At 32.8% G+C, this 24297-nt stretch overlaps 1 long non-coding RNA gene across 1 annotated transcript; it reads left to right on the top strand.

Annotated features, from left to right (window-relative positions):
* Window positions 1–20936: 20936 nt before the first annotated feature.
* On the top strand, window positions 20937–21800 carry LOC149535848 (uncharacterized). Its single transcript, XR_016356894.1, has 2 exons — window positions 20937–21190; window positions 21318–21800. It is a non-coding gene; the product is annotated as an uncharacterized LOC149535848 (long non-coding RNA).
* Window positions 21801–24297: the final 2497 nt, after the last annotated feature.

Raw genomic sequence — 24297 nt, 5'->3', positions numbered from 1 at the left:
CATTGTCTTACATATATTGTGAAATATGTTGTACAAACAAATTTGAAAACATGAGTTTACTTCTATTTGAAGGTTAAAGGTGTGCACTTGATATTATAAATTAATTGTCAATTTAAGTAATGACCTCCTATTTTTTTCATTACTTTTACATTCAAGCATGTTTAAATTAATGTTTGTTTGAAGTTTCAAATTACTATTGATTGTAATTAATAACCCTTCACTTGTACAGGATAATTTAAAGATCATTACTCATTGTATTGATTATATGCTATTGTTATGTTGATAATTGACATGTATGTTTAACCATGTAACCATGTTAAGTGAGAGGGAGGGAGAGGAAGAGAGGGAGAGAGAGGGAGGGAGAGATATGGCGAGGGTTATAAGTGCTTGTAATTTATCAGAAAGGGGTCCCATTAGGACACGTTAGGACAAATTAGCACCTCTTAGGACCCCTTACAACACATTAGTTATTGTAGTCCTAAAAGTAATCTTTTCTAATGTGTCCTAGTACATTCTAATATTCCCAAGAAGTTTTGATGGGTCATATGTGGTCATAAGAAACCTTAGGACCCATTATGACTCCTTGGAACCCATTCATACCCTTAACACACTTTATGAACCCTTAGAACACATTAGTCATCGTAGGATACACTTTAGGGTTGTAATGTGTCCTATTCAATCCTATTTTTTCCTAAGGAGTTTTAGTGGGTCCTAAGTGGTTCTAGGAATCCTTGAGACTAATTACAACCTCCTAAGAACCATTATGATGCATTATTAGCCTTTATAGAATATTAATCATTATAGGAAACCGCTTAGAGGTCTAATGTGCCTTAATGAGTCACATGTTCTAAGGGGACATTAGGGACTTTTAGGACCCATTAGTACACATTAGGTTTCATCAGGACACATTAGGATCCACTCACACACATAAGGACCCATTAGACCCCATTAAAACCTCTTATAACACATTAACCATGGCAAGATATAGTAATGTGTCCTAAGTGGTCCTAATATCTCACAACAGATCACGATTGGTCCTATGTGGTTTGAAAACCCATTAATACCGTTTAGGGTGCACATTATGACCATTTAAAACATATTAAAATCCATTAATGCCTCTTAGATAATCTTAAGGGGCATTTAAGACACACTAATGGGTTATAATATGCCCTAATTGGTCCTAATTTGTCTTAAGGGGTTCTAATGTGTTTTAAGTGATCCCATGACCTTTTAGGACCTGTTAGGAACCCTTATAATCCATTAGGAGCCATTAGGAATCCTAAGAACCAATTATAACCCCCTTGAACACATTCACCATCATACGATATGATGCAGAGCCTCACCTTGGAAAACTTAGGAGGAAATCACTCACTCAACTGAGTTGCTTCAAGGGGCACATGCACCTTCCAGGATCAAACTAAAATCAAATGCTGCAATTAACTAACTGATTTTCTTTATACATATTTAAATGAGAATGTGCAACATGAACTTCAAGATGGATTAAAACTTCTTTCAAATTGTTAACAAACTGATTTTTTCAATACCCAGTGAAAATTGAGATGTGACAGGAACTTTCACAACCTCCTGTCGCAACATTTTTCTGCACTAACTTAATAAAATCCAACCTGACTTTTCTGTAATCTATTTGACATACTTTTTTGGGAGAAGAAAACTTGACATAACTCTGACCAAAAATTGAATACCAAAAGCATTTACTCATATTCAATCTACACCATCTTTTATCCTTGCGTGGATTTTAGAACTTGGGCTTAATAAAGACCGATCAGATTTCTCTACATTGGAATCGAAATACAAGGACAACTCGGTTCCTTTAAAAAATAAAACTGGATGGTTCCAAACTAATTTTTGGTCAACCATAAATTATCTCATAACAATCATGCGATTAAACATGCCGGTGAATAGATGAGCACATTCACCAAACTAAAAATCTAGATTCCGCGCGGTTGCATGTAACACTAACAAAGATAATAGAAAATAACAAAAATAAAATAAACATTATGTACATACTCTTTTGTGATCTCAGAACTGATCGCAGAGAGTTTAATAGACTTCCATCAGCCAAAAATGACTCTCAAAACAATTTTTAACACAGTTAAATAGTACATATCGATTCCCTTGCAATGAAACTCCAAAAGTACACTTTCAAAAGCTGAAAAATAAAAATAAAAATAACACTCCAATCTAAAAATGCAAAAAATCAACACAAAACATGAAACTTTCTATTCCATTCCACTCAATATGATCTCCTCTATATTCGAAACTATGCCATTTAAAATACTTTCCCTTCTTTTTTTGGCTAGGAATCTGAAACGTCCACCCAAAACAAGAAAAGAAAACCGTTTTAGAATCATGTTTAAGCAAAACTCAAAAATTTGCTGCCAACTTACTGTAGCTATCAATTCCTTAGCTGGCCTAATTATTAAACACACTTAAAGAAAACTAAATCAATATCAAACTAAAATTAACTTTGTCCTAAGTGGCTATATTTAGAGAGTTTATCAAACCACTACTCCATTTATGCCACCACATCATAGGACTTTATTAAAAACATTAAAACTTTAAAACATGACATTAATTTTCTATAGAACTTCCTATAGCAAAAATTGTCTGCCACTACAACATACTTCTACATAACTTCCTGTAGCATAAACTGTATATTCTGCCACTGCAACATACTCCCCTGTAAAATGAATCTCAAGTCCTCTTGAGATGAGATGTTGGAGTGATGAACCATTCTTGTTGCTTTGTTCCTCATCCATCTGAATATCTTCTAGTGCAGGTTTGTTCTTCCATTGTAGTAGATACTGAGTATTTTGTCCCCTTTGAGTCTTCTTAGAAACACCTACAAAAATAAATGTTAGAAAAGAAAAATGTTTCTTCATCTTTACTTTAGGCTTATATTCATCTTCCAGTTGTAATCTTGCATTTTCTTGGCCATGACTCCATTGTATTTGCCTTTCCTTCTTCATCTTAATCTTTGGTTTGTCTCTATTTCGTAACATAAAAACTATTTGTTGTTGATCATTCATTTCCAGTAACAACTTTATCACATGTAACACTTCCACTACTGCATACATTTGTGACTCCAACAAATACACTTTCCATTGAAATTCCTCTTTCTTGTCCTCCCAAATATACCATGTCTCCATACATAGAGAATACCCAAATACTTGATCCTTTTCATAACCCATAACCAACTTTCCTATAGTCTCTTCTCTTCTCTCAGAATTTCTTCAGCCTTGTCATAAACATAATCAGAATTTATTACCTTTTCATAAACATATTCAGAATTTGTTACCTTGTTATAGACATATTCAGCCTCATCTTCATTTTCCATAACATCATCAGATATCTCTTCCTTGGAAAATTCTTCATTCTGAGTCTCCATACTACCACCATTCTTTGCCATTCTCTTATGATGGCTGCAAACTCTTCCCATAAATCAGATTCTTCTCCATGACCCTCTACTACACATTCTTTACCTTCATCCTCATGATATTCCTCTTGGCATTTCACTACACCATGCATTTTAAAGGCTTCATTATTTTCCTCCATACTCTCTTTCATAAGAGTACCTTCTAGCATTGTACTCTTCTCTATTTTCAAAGAACATGTTACTGTTTCAACCACAAATTGTTCGCACTCAAATCCCATAGGACTTGTCTCATTACTCCTTTCATCAATAGTTACTTGCTACACTTCTTCTTTCTGCATTTCATGTTTTTTTCCCTTTCAAAGGACAACTTACATCTATCATTGTTGAGATTTCTATCCCAACTTCACATACATCTACACTCTTTATGGCTGCCTTCTCTACAATTTCATTAGCCTCCACCAAAACTTCTTTCACTTCATCTTTCTGCATTTTATTTTCTTCCAAGTTAGCTTCATTCTCTTCAAGTTTCCTTCTCAAACTTTCTATCCCCTCTTGTATCTTGCTCATCTCTTCTCTTTGTTTTCTCATTTCTTCTTCTCTTTTATTCTTTTTCTCTCTCCTTAGCTGTGGATCCTTTCTCTGTTGATACTTTCTAAATAGGTACAACAAACTATTAAAGTTGCATTCCCTTGCTCCATTGTGTCTCACCTAGGATATATATATATTTTTTCTTGTCTCTTGAACTTCTTCTCAGATTCTTCTCTCAGCCTATTATAACTGCACAAACACACACAACCACCTTTTACCAAACCTTTTGTTGAGCTCTGATACCAAAAATTATGTAGAGCCTCACCTTGGAAAACTTAGAAGGAAATCACTCACTCAACTGAGTTGCTTCAAGGGGCACATGCACCTTCCAGGATCAAACTAAAATCAAACACTGCAATTAACTAACTGATTTTATTTATACATATTTAAATGAGAAGGTGCAACATGAACTTCAAAAAGGATTAAAAATTCTTTCAGATTGTTAACAAACTGATATTTTCAATACCCAATGAAAATTGAGATGTGACACGAAATTTCATAACCCCTGTCGCAACATTTTTCTGCACTAACTTAATAAAATCCGACCCGACTTTTCTGCAATCTGTTTGACATACTTTTTCGGGAGAAGAAAACTTGACATAACTCCGACCAAAAACTAAATACCAAAAGCATTTACTCATATTCAATCTACACCATCTTTAATCCTTGGGTGGATTTTAGAACTTGGGCTTAATAAAGACCGATCAGATTTCTCTACATTGGAATCGAAATACAAGGACAACTCGGTTCCTTTAAAAAATAAAACTGGATGGTTCCAAACTAATTTCTGATCAACCATAAATTATCTGATAACAATCATGTGATTAAACATGGTGGTGAATAGATTAGCACATTCACCAAACTAAAAATCTGGATTATGTGTGGTTACATGTAACACTAACAAAGATAACAGAAAATAACAAAAATAAAATAAACATTATGTACATACTCTTCTGCGATCTCAGAACTAATCGCAGAGAGTTTAACAAACTTCCATCAGCCAAAAATGACTCTCAAAACAATTTTTAACATAGTTAAATATTACAGATCGATTCCCTTGCAATGAAACTCCAAAAGTACACTTTCAAAAGCTGAAAAGAAAAATTCAAAAAAACACTCCAATCTAAAAATGCAAAAAATCAACACAAAACATGAAACTTTCTATTCCATTCCACTCAATATGATCTCCTCTACATTCAAAAATATGCCATTTAAAATACTTCCCTTCTTTTTTTGGCTGGGAATCTGAAATGTCCACCCAAAACAAGAAAATAAAACCGTTTTAGAATCATGATTAAACAAAACTCAAAAATCTGCTGCCTACTTACTGTAGTTATCAATTCCTTAGCTGGCCTAATTATTAAACACACTTAAAGAAAACTAAATCAATATAAACTTGAAATTAACTTTGTCCTAAGTGGCTATATTTGGAGATTTTATCAAACCACTACTCCATTTATGCCACCACATCGTAGGACTTTATTACAAACATTAAAACTTTAAAACATGAAATTTATTTTTTGTAGAACTTCCTATAGCAGAAACTGTCTGCCACTGCAACATACTTTGGCATAGCTTCTTGTAGCATAAACAGATTGCAGAAAAGTCAGGTCGTATTTTATTAAGTTAGTGTAGAAAAATGTTGCGACAGGAGGTTATGAAAGTTCCTGTCACATCTCAATTTTCACTGGGTATTGAAAAAATCAGTTTGTTAACAATCTGAAAGAAGTTTTAATCCTTCTTGAAGTTCATGTTGCACATTCTCATTTAAATATGTATAAAGAAAATTAGTTACTTAATTGCAGCATTTGATTTTAGTTTGATCTTGGAAGATGCATGTGCCCCTTGAAGCAACTTAGTTGAGTGAGTGATTTCCTCCTGAGTTTTCCAAGGTGAGGCTCTGCATCACGATACACTACTACGTCCAAAGGCATCATAATAGTTCCTATGTGATTGTAATCAGTCCTAATGTTTCCTCTTGGATTTTAAACTGTGGTCTTAATATATCATGAACGGTCATAATGGGTTCTTAGTGGTCTTAGGATATCTTAGGGTCTATTAGGATCCCTTAGAACACATTAACTATAATAGGACACACAAATGGGATGTTAATGATTCTAATGTATCATAAGGGGTCATAATGGATTGTAAGTGGATCCAAGATCCATTACAAAACTTTAGGACCAATTAGGACACATTAAAACTACCTAAATTGGTTATTTAATTACTTGTGATGTAAGAAAACCTAAGTCAAAGTTACAAGGAACCATCTAGGTACATGACTTTCTTAGGTATATAATCGTATAAACATAAGTACATAGCCTTGATGAGAAAATGTGTGAAAGGAAGGGTATCATCCATCATTTCATAAAAAAAAACTTCAATCTTTACCTAAAGTTTATAAATTTGAGTTTTTAGGATGAAAAATATTTATAATAGTAGGTCAAATTTATTTTTATGAATCTCAATGCATAAATTTGATGTGATATTTATCCAATAATCTTTTGATATCAGTACTAATGCTCTATAAATAGTTAAAATTATTGTTCATGTAGCATTTACACTTACAAAATGTGTCATATGTTCATGAATAAAATATGTTGCAACAAAGAAAATGGTTTGAATACTTAAAACATGATGAAATTGTTAAGTTTCAGGATTTGCACCATTACTGAACTACAAACATTCAATAATCCTTACTTAACATGGGAGTCATTTCATTATGTGAGACTGAATAATGAAATGAAAGCTCCGGATTCTAGGCCGGCTCCTATTGGATTCTTCTGTGATAATCTTTAAAACTCAATAAAACTTGCAGGGAAAAGGTAAGAGATCACTAAAAACAAACCTAAAACCTAAAGTTTAAAATAAGGAGGTGATACACTAGAAGTTGCTATGAAGATATAACACACACGTATCATAGAGAGGATTATATAGCTCTATGAAAAATAGATAAAGCACATTTTCTTGTAAAGGCTTGCACAAATGATTTGCAATAAGGTTGCAGATTGAAACTACGAAAAGGAGGATAAACTAACACCTCTCTTTAACTAATTTTACCTATAAAAACATATTACAACTTGTAAGCAAACTTACTTTTCTGCAAAAAGGTGCTACAATGAGACAGAAAACAAGAAATAAAGAAAATATTTACAAGTTAACTTATCAAATCATTTTAAACACATACACAGAATTTGAAGAAAGGAAAAGGGCTTGACAATTAACTCCATAAAGCATAATCACACTGTTGTCACTGGTATTATTTCTTCAAAATGTTGAATTACAGACCCTGTAACAAAGCTCAGGACTCAAAAATGTCTCAAAAACTTCATCATAAAATCAAAATTCTCCTCAAATGAGTTACCAAAACTCAATAAGTACAATGCCCAACTATTTGGGTCGTATGCAAAAAGATAGCCTAGAAGAGAGGGCTCAGAACCTTCTGAAATTAAGTCTTCCACTTGGATAAAATAACTCCACCTTATAAAGAACCCAATAGCTCATCAAAATTGCCCCTAAAAATCTCCAACAGTCAATAAAGGCTCTTTAATTTCCATAACGAGTTCAAAGTTGACCCTAAATTCCTTCTTAAAAAGGCTTTTATTGTTTCATTGACTTCATTTTGCATTAAAATAGAAAAATATTAAGTTATTTATAACTATATCACTTCAATAATTTTCTTAACAAATATAAACTCATGCAAAAGAAAGGATTAACCAAAGTTTAGATCCCTCATCACGATACAATAAAAACATAAAGTTTAAAGGAAACAAATCGCATAAAAAACCCCTCCCTTGCGGATTTCAAAGACTATGCAAAAAATAAAAGGGCATAACATATCGAAAAGCACTAATCTTTTTTCATTTTGACATTGTGGAGTTTTTGCATAGTGGAAGAGAAGCAAGGGTTTGATTCTGTGGCCGCCATACTTCTCTGTTGATTCCTGCATTTTGCTTGCATTCTGTTATCAAAAGGATTTACTATGTCATATGGTGATCTTCGTCTCGTGATGGAGGATTTATCAATTTTCTTCATGCACAGAGATTGCAATAACATTTGAAGGTATGTTTCCTCTATATCAGTACTTTTTGAGACCTAAGGATGATTTGCTTGTTGTGTATTACCTTGTGATACCATATCTGCTGATGAGCCTTGTTTGCCGAAGCCGTATCTACTACAACTTGATTCCAGTTACATTTTTACTATTGTAGCTTGTTATTATAAAACTTGAATTATGTTTTGTGTGTATAAACTCACTCTGTTACTCCCTTGAAGCCGCGGGGTTTGATGGGAAAGCCATTGCTGTGAGTATTTTCAAACTCGAACTGGGTTTTACTATTGTTATATCAGCACTTGATTTTCTTTGCTGGAGATGTGCTTTTGATAATTTCCAGTGTGTCAAACTAATCTATTATGAAGGCCATTCCATGTGCAAATTTGCTTGTCATTGTGACTTTGCTGGGTTTGTTTACATCGCCATGAACTACTTCTGTCATGGGTTTTGGAAATGTAAAAAAAGAATTCTAGAACTTGCATTTCATTCGCATTTTCAAACCCGAACTGGGTTTTACTTACATATGGATTTTATAATAATTTCATTTAATCAAAAACCAAAACACGGGTTCCCTTGTAAGCTGAGTTGGTAGAGATGTATATTTTATCCCTTATCCACCATTTGTGTTTGCTGGAACATTTATTTCCTTTGTGTTTATGCTAACTGGGCTACTTTTCTATGTCTATTGGCTTTTTTGTTGTCCATGAAATTTACTGAAACTTGGGTCCCAACATAGAACAAGTTATTTTTTATATTCCTTTCCCCTTCTGGTGTTTCTGGGTTAAAAATCTGTGTCTTATCTAAACTGTACCCTACATCAAAATGAAATGACTTTTAACTTGCCCCTTTGGAAACCCTGTCTCAGGTTTAGGAATGCACTTGCAAAAAATTTGACAGATGAGACTCCTCCATTCTTGTTATCCTATGATAATGAAAATCCCAAGCATGCCAATGAGTATTCAGACCATTGAACATTTTATTTTGTGATTGAAGGACAATAAAATGATGCACACAGCCAAGTAGATAATCTAATGGCTCATCCAAACAAAACACATCTTGCCAGCTAAGAACACATTTAAGCAAAGAAAAACCAATCTTGACTACACTTGGTATAATATGATCCTGCCCAAAGCTGCTAGATTGCACCGCTTGTAGACAAGCTTCTTCTACAGCTTTTGCAGTCTGTAGAGACTACAATCTCAAATCATCTAAAATCCAGCTACAATCTCTGATTATGATCATAGTTATGCTTTAATATGAGACTGAGCATGGCATCTACCTATATGATTTTCTATAATGCTTTTTAGCATCTTAGATCCTCACTAGTACATCATTCCATGCTTGGCACTATTAACGATTATTCTCTTTTCGAAGCCACAATCAAAAGCAATAGCTCAAGTCTTAGTTGCATTATAATGTCTTTCCCAGCTTCATGCACTGTTATAGACTTGCCATATACAATGATCAACTCAAATATCATGGCAGCCATAAGTTATCAGCTTGTTAAAAAGTAAACAGGCAAGAATAAGAATAATCACAACACCAGCTCCAATACTCCATAGACCCATGTTTTTTCCTTTTTCTGTTTGAAAGTTTCTATACAAACTAATGTAAATCTGGACAGACCTGAATGGAATTCTTGTGGTAACTATACGTCGGCAATCTGTTGTAATGTCCCCTTTTTAGCATTTATAGCATGATGTTTTTGTTAGCCTATTTCCCCATGGTCTCGTAGGCTAACTAGGACATTAAAGGGACTTAGAGGCCATTTGGCCTAGATAGTTTCAACTACAGGTCTTTCTATGGGGTTTTGAGGCAACTTTGGGCATACTTACTATTTATAGTAAGTCATCTTGGATATGGTCAGACATCCAATGGCAGTGGTATGTCGATGGTAATTATTTAAAATCGACAAGAAGACTTGTTTATCATTGATAAGATTTGTTATGCATTGATAAAGCTATTTTATAAAGTTAAATTTAAATATTTAACTTTATTAATGCATAGTCTATAGTTTGTGAGAAATATTTAAATTAAAAGAGTCCCCTTTATTTTATAACACATTGGACACATAAGTTACATAAAGGGAGTGATGTTTTATCTCACATGGAGAAAATGAAGGATTGAGCTTTTGTGAGAACACTATAAAAGAAAGGGAAGAGCTTCTTTTTAATATGCTTGGAAATATCAAAGAAATTGGGAAATTTTCTAGAGATTATGTCTCAATAGTTTAAAGGACGAAATCCTTTCAAGCTGGAAATCTTGATGCCATTGAAAGATATGGTCTTGAGATTTAACATGGTAGCAGACCAAAAAAGAAGAACCAAAAAAGCAGGCTGAAAAAGCAGTCCGAAAAAGTAGAACCGAAAAAGCAAGCTAAAAAAGCAGTCCGTAAAAGCAGTTAAAAAATTAGATCAGAAAAAGCAGTTCGAAAAAGCAAATCAGAAAAGCAAAGTAGAAGGGGTAGCATTGAAGGAAATTATTACAGCCATCTACAACCAGGTTCCCTTGTTAGTATTGTTTTTAGGGTATTATAAGTTTCAGTTGTAAGTGTGCATTATACCGGCATTATCATTTTGTAATCCACATAAATGCCAAAAGTCTTGGCCATATTTCATGAGCATTGTATTTAAAATTTTTATTGCAATTAAGTAGATAATAGGTGTTGGTGTCATTTAAGTAATTCAATATCATTATTTATCAGCTAGTTAGTTTGCATACCAACTGTTTGTAAAAATGCCAATTGGTTGTAGTTATTCATTTCTCATGCTTAGATTATATATATGCACTGAATATTGTCAAAATTAGTAGCACACTCATGTTAGGTCATTGTGTAGTCCATTTGGAGTCTTCTAGCACAAGATTCTCATTGATGCAAATTGAAGAAAGAGTCATTTAAAGCCTGCTAAAATACTATATCAGTCATATGTCCCTTGCATGTGAATTGTTTGATGAAATTCCTTGAGCTTTCATTAGCATTTTTGAGAGCAGATTTGAGGAGGGTCGTTACAGTGGTATCAGAGCTTGCTTGCAAAGTGTTTGATGAAATTTCAAACAACTGAAGTATAAAGATTTTTGGTGTTTGAAGAAGTTATAACCTATTGGGGTTATTACATCTGTGATGTCAATCTTTATTTGTTTGTTGTATTCCTGAAGCATCTCGTTCTATGAGGTTTGAGCATGAGCTCGTGACACTCACAATAACTTTTCTTTCTTTCTTTCAGTTTGTATTCTTTCGTAATGAAATGTATACACAGATAGAGTATATGTTGTAGAGATAGGCCGTCATTGGTTAGATCCTTCGGGATCTAACATCAGTTGTTTTCATGTTTTTTGCAGATGCTGGATATCAATGGAGCTCAGAGTTGGATGAGTGCACCAGACAGAGTGCATAACCAGTCAAAGCAACAGGCAATGACTGGTTATCTCTACTCTTTATTTCTTTCATTCATATATATATCTGTTTGTATATTTCCTTATGAAAGAAACTTAGAATAGTGAGCTATACTCATGGCTTGTGTGAGATCTTTTTTCATTCAGCATACCACTTCATTTCATTATTTAAAAACGTCAATGTATATTTCAAAATAAATAAATACAAGGACATTTCTATTGTTTGAATGAAATGAATAGCATTTTTTGTACTTTCATTACATGTATGCTCAAAATTTTGCACATGTGCAAAATTTTAGGAACATAAACATAATAATATATACCACATAGACTAGCATGATAAGAAGTCGTAAAAAAATAGTACATGGTCTAACATGTCATAACATGATCTATAAAGTCAAAAAATACATATAATATAGTTAACTATCCTAATACAAAGTGTATCAAAATAAACAATATGTGTCATAAAAACACAATCTAAAGGTGCCAACAAGACCTAATCTATCTAATTGAATGTCCTCTTTACTCCATGCAAAGATGACTCAAATGGATCATCCTATGTAATATGAGTTGTCTCATCATGTGGGACACCTTGTGAGGTAGATGGATCATCTTGTGTAATAGGAGGAGGTGCACTGTGAAAGCTACCAAATGCAGCAGTGGTGAGGTCCTGTAATTTACAATACATACATTTTAAAAATTTGATAAAAAGCATTTAATGAACTATGTATACATACATAAATCACAATACTGACCTCAAAGGATGATGTAGGTACCTCCATCTAGCTAAGTCTCATACTCTCAACAACACTCATGGTGACATCCTAAAATTATGGATACATAAACGTTAAGTCAAAATTATATATACATTAATTACAAAGTATGTAAACTAAAAAAGCACATAATTTGTACACTAAATTTTTTATACACTATAAAAACATGTGTATATATATATCATACCTCAGTAGTCGCCACTGTCACAGATGTATCAATAGGTATGCTAGCATGATGATCAAAAGATGGAGTCAAAAATAAACTATATCGAGGCATGTATGGATGAGTACGATCCATCTCCTATTAGTAAAATCAAAACACATAAAATATATACATGAGTCAAAATTGTTCAGATTATAAGTTAATAACAATGTACATACATAAAAATAGTACAAATTATTTGTCTTCAATCAAAAGTTCATATCGTATGTATTTGAGGTCGTGCCTTAGTGGTAACTGGATCAGGACCTCTACTAACATCAAACTGTGTAGCACTGGACAATCCCTACAAAATCAGATAAAAAGAACATATGAGCACATGTTATTAAATTTGAGTTCGAATGTACATTTTTATAGTGTAATTCAAAGTGCATACCATATGAGGGATGCCAACATTTGTAGGTCTCGAAAAAAGACTATACTGCCTCTTAGGAGGAACAATATCATCCATCCTTTGTTATTTCAAAAGTAAAAATTAATATGGTTAATACAATTACACATGTATGTAGAAAGTAAATAATTATGTACTTTATATTTAAATTTTAATTAAAATTTTACTTGTTGCTCTTGACTGTCTCTAGGCTCTCCCTGCATGAGGTCAACAAATGATGACACATCAATCTCATCACTACCATCATCGTGGGTAGTGTATACGTCATCATCAAAATCAGCATCCTCAGCATAATGGCCATTGTGCGCTGCATCAACATTGCTCTTGGGGCCTCTGCATATGCCTCCACAGCTAGTACAAATATGTCCAAGTGGATGAACATGTGTCACCTACGTCCACTACTGTGCTAAATTGTTAGAAAGGGCACTCAAAGAGGTAAGAGCAGATGAAACTGCTCGATGATGGTGTGGAGATGGTACAACAGGGGTAGGAAGAGGTATAAGGGGCTGATGTTGCCTCTAATTTCTCATTCTATTAGTCAAATTTTCCCTAGACCTATCTAGAGGCATCCCTCCACCAAACCCCTAAAATGATCTGATATCAAAATAATTGGGTTTCAAACCCAATTCAAACTCAGCCCATAGCTTCCTAAGGAAGTACATGGGCACCTTATGATTAGCATGTGGTGGATGGTCAAATACCATCCACCACTGCTCCCAAAAGTGTGCTGCTATGTGTGGATGTGTGCACCATCTAATAAAAAATGAGGCTTCCTCTCATTAATCTCCTCACCCGTCTTAGAGTTTACAAAATAGCTTTTAAAATTTCCTTTACCTATTTTGAGGATATGGACCTCTCTATATGATAAGCCATCATAATAGAAGCCACGCATGTTTTGCCTCCATAATCTAAATGAATCAATATTGCAATCTAGATGTTGTTTGGAGTGAATGATACCTTGCATGCTATCTGCAGGGCATAGTAGGTGAGGAGGGGGGTGTACCTTGCATCTGATAGCCTCAATATCTTGCATGAGGTCATTAAGGTTACGCCTTATGCTCTCTCGCAGATCATTTGCGGTGGGTGGGGGACGAGGACTAGGTGGTTGTGGAGGTGGGGGCTGAGGTGGAGGTGGAGGTGGAGATGGAGGGGGTGGAGGTAGGCGTGGGGGAGGGGGAGGGGGTGGCAGTGGGTCCATCAAATATTATCTGCATATATGTTTAAACAACATAAAAAATGACAAAATTACTATTTAATAAAATTTAAATCTAAAATATCAATTATATAAATGCCCAGATCTTTAAAACCATATCAATTAAATAAATAAAGTTAAACACTTAAGTAAGCTTTAATGTTAAGGCCAATTGAACATTATACCGAATTTAAGTCTAATCATAAAATAATACTCCAAAATATTATATTAATAAATGAACTATATAAATTTGGTTTTAATGTTAGATACGAACTTGTTTTGTCTATGCAAGTTCAAGGGAACATGTTTTTTATATTAAGGAAAAGGATGTGAGAGTGCCCAATAGTTTAACCATTGTTTTGTTAGATTATGATCTAGATCCTAAAGGGAATTACTTTATGAAATATATTGTAGTGATTTTTTTATTATTAATATTTTATATTGAATGTTAGAGTAGTTATATTCCTATTCTATTTGTTTTTAAAGTCTTGTTGAAAAAAAAATTACAATTATATGCTTCTGTCCTAGACCCCTAACTGACCTTATAGAAAAGGAAAATATATTTTGATACTCCTATAATATTTGTTAGTCAACACTATTTATGCATTTATTTGGCCTACTAGACTTGTGAGTAAATGCACAAAATCATTAAAAAATATAAGGATAAGATGGATAAAAATGAGGATAATTACTTGATCATGGAAGGAAAGTATGAAGAAATCGGCAGGGGGACTAAGAATGCAACTTCTAATGTGTTGTTTGTTCTAGGGTTGTTTGCCTCAAAATTGTTTCCCTTTTCTATATTCAAGTAGCTAGATCAATTTTTATGTACACTTATTTTGTGACACTAGGGGATTGTATTCTAATTATGGATTATATGTTCATCTCAGGATCAAACAAAGTTAAGATTATGGCAAGGTTATGGTTTAGAATTTTGTTATGTTTAGGGTTTTCATGATGGCTAAGCTTAAGATTATTATAATGATTATGACTAATGTTAGGGTTTACCTAGGATTATAGTTTTCTAGTTAGAATTATATTTAGGTTTTGGATATTTATTACGGTGCTATTGTTTAAAGGATATAGAATAGATGTCATTAGGATGAGAGTTAATGTTACAATTAGAATGAAAGCTTAGAGATAGAATTATGATTTGATTTATATTTCTGATTATAGTTCATCCTAAATATTATCTGCTAATTCAAACTATAAGTCTAGATCCTAATTCTAATACTTGAACCCTATCCCTAACCATAATAATCTTAATTCTAATCATAATACTTAAACTTATAATTTATCTTCTTTAGTAATTTAAATCTTAACTTATCATTTAGCAATTGATATGAATTTTGAGCTAATAGAACTTTTCTTCCCTCTGAATCTCTATGTTGGAATGTGTTATATTAATTGCATTTTCTAATTATGACCAAAGTCTTTTTACTATTATAAAACTTTGTATTATATTAATCACATCTTTTATAGTTACTTTTGGATGCTTACTTTTCTTCCACCTGCGAACTACTCTTGGCTCATCCAAACATTAGCCTCAAGTAGTTTCAATGATTAAAATAAAATATGTTTTCTTAATTATTATTTGTAGGTGGAAGCAACTTCACAAATTATCATTTCTCTTAAGGTGTTCTAATGAGTTGCTGGATATAAACCTTAATTATAAACCTTCATCATAAATCTTAATCATAAATCTTAATTATAAACCTTAATCATAAATCTAAATATACGCCTTAATTATAAAATCTAAATTATAATGCTTATCCTATTTATATTCTAGAATTGAATACAAATCCTAATACTAGATCCTAATCTTAAATGTTAAATGCTAAACCCTAACCTTATATGTAAATCATAGTTAAGGTCAAGATTAGGGTTTAACATTTAAGCTTAATATTTTTATTTAGAATTAGGAGAAGGGCTTAACATTTATGATTATTTTTAGGATAAAAGTTTAGCATTTAGGATAACTTAGTTAGATCAAGGGTTAAGAATTTAGGATAAAGGTTTAGGATAAGGGTTAGACTTGAGATTAGAATTTAAAACTTAATGTCAAGGTTTAATATTTTGTATTAGGCGCATGTTTTACCATTTAAAGTACAATTTTAGCATTTATAATTAGGGATGAGATTATAATATCATTGACAACTATAGTATAGTATTTGAAGAGTTTAGATATTTTCATTTTAAATTATCATTTACTATAACTTAGGGTTATTGCTTAGGTATGGATCTAATATTTAGTATTTAATACTTTAGATTTATGTAAATCTTTTAGGATTAGGGTTAGTGTTTTAATAAAAGTTAGAGATTGTATAAGGGTTAGGATTTAGGGATAGGCTTAGGATTAGGAATATTAATGTTTAAGATAAGGGTTAAGCATTTAGGATAATAGTTTATCATTTAAGGTTAGGATTATGGTTTGACATTTATAATCAATACTTGGTTCTTAGGATACTTATTTAATTATTTATATTAGGGTGTAGGTTTTAGCAAATTAAGATTATGGTTAGGATGACAGTAAGGGTTATGACTTTAGAGTTTTGGTTAAAATTGAGATTATAGTTAATCCTAAATGTTTTCCCTTAATCCAAAACTATTAGTGTAAATCCTATGCCTAATACTTGAACCCTAACTCTAAGCATAATAATAACCTTGATGTAAAGTAAGGGGGCACATTATGTAACACCCAACCAAGGGATCCAAAGAACTAACCTAAAGTTTTACTAAGCAAGCAATAACATGTACAATAATTTACATAAAAAACATAAGAGATTACATTCCTTAACGATTCCTTAACGAGCACATTTACATTTCATTTTTAAATAATTATAAGTACTAGAAGTAAGATAAATAACACATCCACATGAAAGAATAACTAAAACTTCAATCCATTTAAATAATATACATTTGTTCCGAATGCCACTTGGCAAATTAATTTGGAATGCACTATCATCCACTGTACATGTCACAGGGTATGAAAGGCTGAAAGAATATACATTTATAAAATAGTTTACATCATCCATTTGGAATCCATGAAATAAAGTACAATACAATAAGTAAAATCATTAAATACTAGGTTTTGTGTTTGGATCCCTTGGCAGGGTGTTACATGATTAAATACTTAGTTATATGTTTAGGGTTTTATTGTACAGTTATATGGTTAGGTTGAGGTTAAAGACAAGTACAAATATAGTTAGTTTTACTTTCTTTGTTATATGGTTTACAAACTAATCTGTAATTAATCACTAGTTATTTGAAATCAATATTTATTTGTAATTACATGTTTAAACAATGAATTTACATCTATAATCTAATCATTCAACATTGTATTTTACATATTAAATACATTTCAAAACATCTAAAATAATAATTTTTAAATGAACATCTATGAAACTATTATTTAAATTAACAGATACAATAATCTAAAGATAATACTCATTAATAATGAAAATTTACAATTTTATGTATAGTAAAACTGAAAAATAAAATAAAATTGATGGTATATAAAATATAAAACTAAAAATAATTAAGTAAAATAGTACAAAACAAAACAAAATAATTGGTATGTCGAAAAATAATAGCAGGGGGTGGTCGGTAGAGGTAAAAAACAAGCTCTTGTATTGCTCTAAAATCAGGCTCCTATTTTCTAAATGCTAAAAATGACACTCAAAACACCAAAAAAAGGGGTTTTTGTAATTTTTGAAATCAGGGACTTGATTTTTAAAATCGGGTGCCTGATATTTTAAAAATCAGGTGCCCAATATTTTAAAAATCAAGTGCCTGATTTTTAAGCGGTTCGGGCACTTGATCCGCTTTTCAGAAATCGGGTACCCAATTTTTGAATCACAACTCGAGTACCCGAAGCACGATTTTAGAAACGAGTACCCGATTCTAAGCAAATCGAGTACTCATTTTTGAGAGGTCCAATTCTGCGGATTGACTTCTGTAGAATTGCGAACCAACTTTCTGCTCTTACCGTAAAGAATTTTTACTGTCACAATAGTTAGAAAGTAACAACTATGTTGATTTGATAAAATATCACTCACTTTGCATGTTTAGATCTCCATTCGACTCATTCTTGGTTCATTGATTGGACTTCAATCACATTCTCCATCTTTGATCTACTTGGCAACACTTCAAGCAATCCCTCTTTCACCAACTTCTTACATTTCCTCTACAAATATGTTCTTCAAAAATTATCCTATCAATAACAATTGAAAAACATCTCATATGCCTTCTTAAATAGATGGGTTTACCTTGAAACTTCTGGAAACTTCTCATTAAATCTTCACCTTAGATTGCTTAACAAACTTAATTCATGCATTAAATACGCTAGCTCATCAATCCTTATCTTTAACACATTTTGATTATTTTGTAAATTTAACTTTGTCGGCCTCCAATCTTGATTCTTTCACAAATTGTTAATTTGCTGACACTCGATCATAACTATGCTCTTTAGCTCGGTCATCACTGGGTAGCTCGGTTACTACTGATTTGTCTCACTCAACTTACACTGGCTTGCTCAAATATCACTATCCTCGACCATTACTTCACTTTACCTTCATCTTGCTTGGTCATTATCATTACTCAATTGATAACTTATTTTTTTTCGATAGATACTTAAGTTCCTTAATCTTCTACTCGATAATGCTTAATTTGTTCATTGACCAAGTAACCTATCACTCGGTCAAAGTCATGTTTTACTCAACTTCTTGACTTCTATCTATCACTTGTTCTACACTTCAACTCATCTTTCTTCTTCACTTAATACAATGATCAAACACATTATCTTATCAAATACTATCTACTCAAGTGCCCTTTGTAGTTCCATCATACATATTCCTCTTTACTCAACCACTTTACTAGTTCATCTTGTTATCTTCTCTTTTCAAATCCTCTTCATCAATCAAATAATGTGACACTCTACATTGTTATCAAATATCTTACCAGTAAGGTTTGACATCAACGATAATATAACAATTGTTCCAATTGTAGTTCCAACATTTCCCACTAGCATAAACCATGTATGTTCATCAACATTTGTCAATATTCATCAATATATTTTATTATTCATTTAAATGCACCAATATTAATCAATATGCATAATAAACATATTTCATTATTAACAACACATTTCCAATAAAAAACTTAAACTAGTTATTTGATAACTTCATAGAGAAGGGATGTAACACATTATTACCCATTATATGACTTTATTTATTGCCACATTTTTATAATCTTGCATACTTATCTAGCACATCTAGTCATCAATTTGCTTGCAAATGCAAAGGGATATTGTCTATGTAGATGTTATTGGTATGCATATTATATTTTGGAGCATGTTGTTGACTTTGAGTGTCATCACAATCTTTGGACTAAAATTTGGGACTTATGTGGAGATTCCAACGTTCAATCAAATGATCCTTTAGTTGTAGTTGCTTCAAAGGTTATTGATTCTTCTTCAAAGATAGTTGATTTTCCATCACATTCATTGAATTCTTATCCACAACCATTGACAAAGACTCCCATCAATCCCAATTAATAGGATCGTCATTGACTTTCAAATTTGAAGGAAATGTTTAAGGTGTCATCTCTACTCTTTGGTGTTAGCAATTGCACTCTTGTTATTGCATCATATTCATCTTTGGAGTTTGTTCTACATTATTTCCATACAGTTCCAATTTTTCACTTTTTTCTTTGATTGGGTATGCACTTATTTAGGTTGTGGCATTCTCATCTCATTTGGATAAGGAGACGATACATGAGAAATTTTTCAAAGACTCCATCAATTTTTTTTATGATTAAGTAATTTAGTCTCATTGTTCATGCAAGTTCATGTTCAAAGATTCTCTTAGGGAAGACATGTTTCTTGGTTGATCCTTCAAAGTAAGCACAACTTCATTATGAGTTCATTATCACTCCAACAATAATAAGAACATAAGTTAAGTGCATTATGTTTATGCTCATTTATATATGTATATACGGGCATACATGACATTTTATCATTTCCATCCACTCTTCTCCGAGATTATCTTACCATCTAAAGTGCCTGAATCTTGAAACTCCTTTTATGTACCAATTAGAAGGTGCCACTTGGAGATTTATCACAACTAGAACTTTTACAAAATCTTATCTAGTCAACTTTATCACTTAATCCTAAGTCCTTAATCTCTATAAATAACATATATCATATGAGCTATTTTGGTATAATTCAAGAATGTAAAAATACACTATCCATTGAGAATCGACATACTCAACTCTCATCAATGTACTATTTCTCTAATGAAAAATTCTTGTGCTCAACTACACTTTTTGTTTGCAACAAGTGACTTTAGTGAGAGACTTGCTCTAGCTTTTCATCTTGGATATACTAGTTTCTTAGAATCAATTCAAGGCTACAACTAGATATGGAATAAGGTTTGAATTTGCTTGTTTTAGTCTCTTGATATTATCCATGCTTGCTTGATCATATCTAAAGTATACACCAAATGGTTTTCATTCACAGTTGTTCATCATCTATTTACTTTTGTAGAATTAAAAATGCAATAATACACATAATTATCACACTTAAATCTATTTGTATTGAATCACAAATATACATTGGAATAGTTGTCGTACATGATTATTGGAACATCTCTAAACACATGTTAAAAGCACACTTGTAAATGACCATTTAAAACTTTTGTATAGATAATAAATTCCACAATGCTAACTCTAAACAATTAAGTCATACAGGAGACTCTAAAAAAATGTTAAAAATAAGATTAATTAAGTTTTTCCCAGATGATTGTCAAAATTAAGATTAAAAAAATTAAAAATTAACAGACTCGTACCATTTCCTTCCACCCGTGTTGTCATTACAAAATGCTCAATGCTCTCAAGATCAGACCAATTAATTTGCGTTCAATAAATCTGATAAACCTTGCACAACAGAGATGTATACTAAATGGTCCCCTACGCAGAATTTTTGTTCCTATAAATGCAACATAAATGATCGTTGGCCCTTCAGATGAGAGAATCATGAGCTTTTGCAGCGCGTTCAGAGCTGACTCCATCTTCCACAGTAAGTTTCAAACAAACAAAATAGGTTTTTCTGAGCAAATCGCTGGTACAGGGGTCGGTACATGGAGGAAAGCGATCCACAGCTTCTTTGTCTCTGATCAATTTCAGGTACTTTCCTTTGTTTTAGCCTTGAAACCCTAACCCTAGCCCCACCGGATTCAAAGCTTTTCAGGATACGGCCTCTGGAAACCCTAACTATAAATCAAAGCCCTCTCTTTCTGTTTCTCTTTCTCAGCCGTAGAGGACGCGAGCCATAAAGAAGCGTACGGGTAATGAGCAGTGAAAATTCTGGAGCCAAAAGACTGAAAACGCCATTGAATAACGACATTAGGGTTGAAAGTTTGAAACCCTAAGTGCATGCACGGCAAGATACAAAAGGGGGAATGTCTTCAATGCAGAGAAGCCCTCTCTTTCTTGTCTTCTGCTATTGCGACTACGACAGCGGTATCATTAGCTTTAGAGGAACATCTGGCATCAAGATCTTGGGCGCTGTGTGCCATAAGATCGCAGGAAATATAGATCGAAGTGACTGCTCTTATGAGTGCATGAATCTCGGTCACTGTTCGCCCGAATTTGGTGATTGAGTAAAATTTTCACCGCGGGGCCCGATTTCGCGTTGTAGCCGGCGAAAGGTTAGGCAGTCGGCAGGATTCGAGGAGAAAGGCAGGGTTTTGACACGATTCTGCGGGAATTTGTGACTCACAGCTTCGATTTCACTGTAGGCCCTCATTATTTTCGCTTTTTTCCTTTTTCTCTTATCATAGTCATGTTCATTGTGGATCTTTTATTGTCAGTGGGTCCTGAAATCGGCATTGTATTTTGGGATTTTATTGTGACAGAAACAAGATGACGTTTTTGGTGGGCTCCCTGGATCGAAAAGGCGAGCCGATTTACGTACTTTGACGTTTTGGCTTGGCAATTAATGACAACAGAACAAAAAAACTCAGGATTTATTGCTGGGGAATTCCTCAGCAGAACAAAGTTCAATGATCAGGGTAATAGGTATGTCCGTTGAATTATACTTTTGTTCCTGATTCTTGTGTATTATTATATAGGTTATGCCCCATCTATAAACTAACATCTGGCATTTAAGAAATGAAAAACATGTTTGTGGAGGAGAAAAATTTAGGAGTTGTTTTCTGGGTTTTGGTAATTTAGAAAAAAGATCGGTTATTGATTTATAAGTTTTTTCCCTTTACCGGGACTGTAGATCTGTCCTCTAGGTGAATTTGAGACGATCTTTGATCTCCTACTCATCAATTTTCTCTTCATCATTCAAAGTGGGAGAAAAGTTCATAGAGTTGTTTTCTAGTTTTCAATATAATACACGTTTTTGTTATCTATCAATTTAGTAAAAAATATGATTTTGGAATTCTAAGATTCTCTTGGATTATACTATATAGATTTGTCCTCTAGATACAAATTGCATCAACTTTGTTTTCATTATTCTAAATTTTATTATTTCTAATAGACCCTTTTCAAATAATTTAATTTGTTATGTATTAATTAATCTTTTATCTATTAACAAGAATGTGTTAGATACCTCAAACTAAACATGGAAGGTTTTATATTTAAAGACAAGCCTTACGATTCTATTCGTCAATTCTGCATTAAAATGGCCTGATAAATACAACATCAATTTGTTGTTGTATGCACTCTGATCTTTATATTGAGTACTTGTAAACTCATGGAATATTGGCAAATAAATTTATTTCGTTATTAAGAAAGTTGTAAACTTTTTCTTTTAACGTAATAAACCCACTGGATCCTTTTCAACATTGTACTTCTCCTAGATATAAACAATCATACAAGCAAATACATTTGAGAAGACATAATAATATAAGACATAGTTGTGCTTGTAAGACTTAAACCATGCCAGAAGGATTGTACTACATGCGGTGATATATTTGATAATCATATAATGTTATGACTAGTTACCTTGTCGCCATTGTAACTATTAATTAAGTAATATAATCATAAATAAAGTGATTAGAAGTAGTTTGGTTACAAAAAGTTAAAATCGTGAAAAGTTGGTGGAAAGAGGGGGTTGAAGCTCACAATGTTTAGAAGTGACATTTTGGGGATTTTAGCTTGATCTTTGGTGTATTATTACTAGTACTTGAATTTTGATCCACGTGTATTTCTATAGATAAAGGTGGAAATTTCTAGTGTTCAAGTTTTCAAAGCAATTAAAACGAATTACACATGTAAAAGTGGTTTGTCAACATTTTTTTGCACAATTTTTTGTTGCCTTTGAGCACTCTTTGCACACAACCATCATGTTGAAAAATATATTTGTACACTTTAGAAGAAAAGAGTCTCCAATGTTTTTGAATGTCATTGATTTAGTAGCTTGTTAAATAGAATTTTCTCGTCTTCTTTATCATATATTATGTATATTAAATGTATATATATACATTGAATGTCATTGATTTAGTAGCTTATTAAATTGTATGTATATATGTATTTCTTCTTCTTCATCGTCTTCTTTTTCTCCTCCTTGTAATTCCTTAAGATATGACCTTTCTGCTTGTAGATCCAACACTTCACCTTGGACTTCTTTCTAGGAGTGGCAGTTCGCTCTTGATACTTTGACTTTGTTTCGTTCTTCTTACTTTTGTCCTTAAATTTGCCTCATACACTCAAAGCTTCTTTGGCCGCCTTGGAGGACTTCTCACATCTCCTCTGATAGAAGTGCAAGAACTACTTTGCCCATTTTCAACTTGGTAGTTGTACTTCCAATGGTCATTACCAAATGATCCCATGAATCAGGCAATGAGCATAATAGTAACATGCACTGATCTTTTTCATCAACGGACACACCAATAGATGTTAACTGTGCAATCACCATATCAAATGAGTTTAAGTGATCTGCTACAACCCTTCCTCCATCCATCTTCAAGGAGTACAATTTCTTCCTTAAGAAAATCTTGTTTACCAAGGATTTTCCTTGATAAATGTCTCCTAATTTTTTCCACAAGGAATGCAGTTTTCTCTTCATGGACATTCAATGAAACCGAGTCTGCAAGAATCAATCTTATTAATCCTCTGGCCTCTCGATCCGTTAGTTCCCACTCTTCCTGTTTCATGCCTAAAGGCTTAATGCCAAACACATCAGTCCATAAATCTCAATCAACTAGCAGATCTTCTACTTTAAGTTTCCACAACTCAAAGTTGGCGCCTTTGAACTTTTCGATGTTCACTCATCTTGATGT

Source organism: Cupressus sempervirens, chromosome 10, assembly GCF_028749045.1.
Source record: "Cupressus sempervirens isolate cs-2001-9-10 chromosome 10, ASM2874904v1, whole genome shotgun sequence".
Lineage (NCBI taxonomy): Eukaryota > Viridiplantae > Streptophyta > Pinopsida > Cupressales > Cupressaceae > Cupressus > Cupressus sempervirens.
Note: the sequence above shows the minus strand (reverse complement) of the source record. Positions and strands in the feature narration are given on the sequence as shown.